The sequence below is a fragment of the Aptenodytes forsteri genome, unplaced genomic scaffold (assembly GCF_000699145.1).
Source record: "Aptenodytes forsteri isolate BGI_AS27 unplaced genomic scaffold, ASM69914v1 Scaffold183, whole genome shotgun sequence".
In the NCBI taxonomy this organism is placed as follows: domain Eukaryota; kingdom Metazoa; phylum Chordata; class Aves; order Sphenisciformes; family Spheniscidae; genus Aptenodytes; species Aptenodytes forsteri.
In genome coordinates this window covers 1,522,674-1,523,433 of record NW_008795918.1, presented here as the reverse complement: position 1 = coordinate 1,523,433, position 760 = coordinate 1,522,674, and the positions used below count along the sequence as shown (strand labels likewise).

The following is a 760-nucleotide window of genomic DNA, read 5'->3' as shown; positions in this document are numbered from 1 at the left end:
TGGGCCCCCGATGAAGCTGTCTCACTGGCTGGAGTTCCTTTGTGCTGCTCTTCAGGCGCTCTCCTGCTGACCTGTGTTCCTTCTCCAGGCTCTGGGCATCTGTTGCTGGCCCTGGCATCAACTGGTAGGAGTGGGACGGACTGAGGTTCCCCTCCCCCGGCATCTCTAGTTTAAAGCCCTCTTCACCAGCTTGGCAAGCCTACGACTGAAGATGCTCTTCCCCTTCTCTGACAGATGGACCCCGTCAGCCCTCAGTAGACCAGGTTTCTCAAAGCGAGTCCCATGGTCTAAGTAGCCGAACCCCTGGCTGTGGCACCAGTCCCATAACCATTTGTTGACTCGCTCCTGACTTATCATCAGGACTCGCTACTGATTTATTTATTCTTAGTGTAAGCACCCCATTAAGCCAGCTTATTTTCTGGCTGTTTCTTCACCTGTGAAGTTGTTATGTAGTAGGTCATGTCAGATACCAACTACTTATTTTGACTTAGATTATTAGATTCTTAGTTTAATGGCAGGATATCAGGCTGATGGTCAAAACAAACACCTTGAAAATGCAATCCTGCTCTCTAGACATATCACAATAATACCTAACATTCTCGTAATTTCTCAGTAATTACAATATGCAGTCTTCATAGTCAATTCTTGGACCAAGAAAGCTGATTGAATGATGACAATTAGGAGAATGACATCTAAGTATACTTCTGTAGTTTGAGAGCAGCAATCATCCACTTTCACAATGAAATAATACATTTATTTG

The 760-nt window shown here is 45.0% G+C and overlaps 1 protein-coding gene across 1 annotated transcript in view; it reads right to left on the bottom strand.

The window, feature by feature from the left end:
• Window positions 1-760, bottom strand: part of TRAK2 (trafficking kinesin protein 2) — a 28,238-nt gene that overhangs the window by 13,869 nt on the left and 13,609 nt on the right. The gene's annotated exons all lie outside the window — the stretch shown is intronic.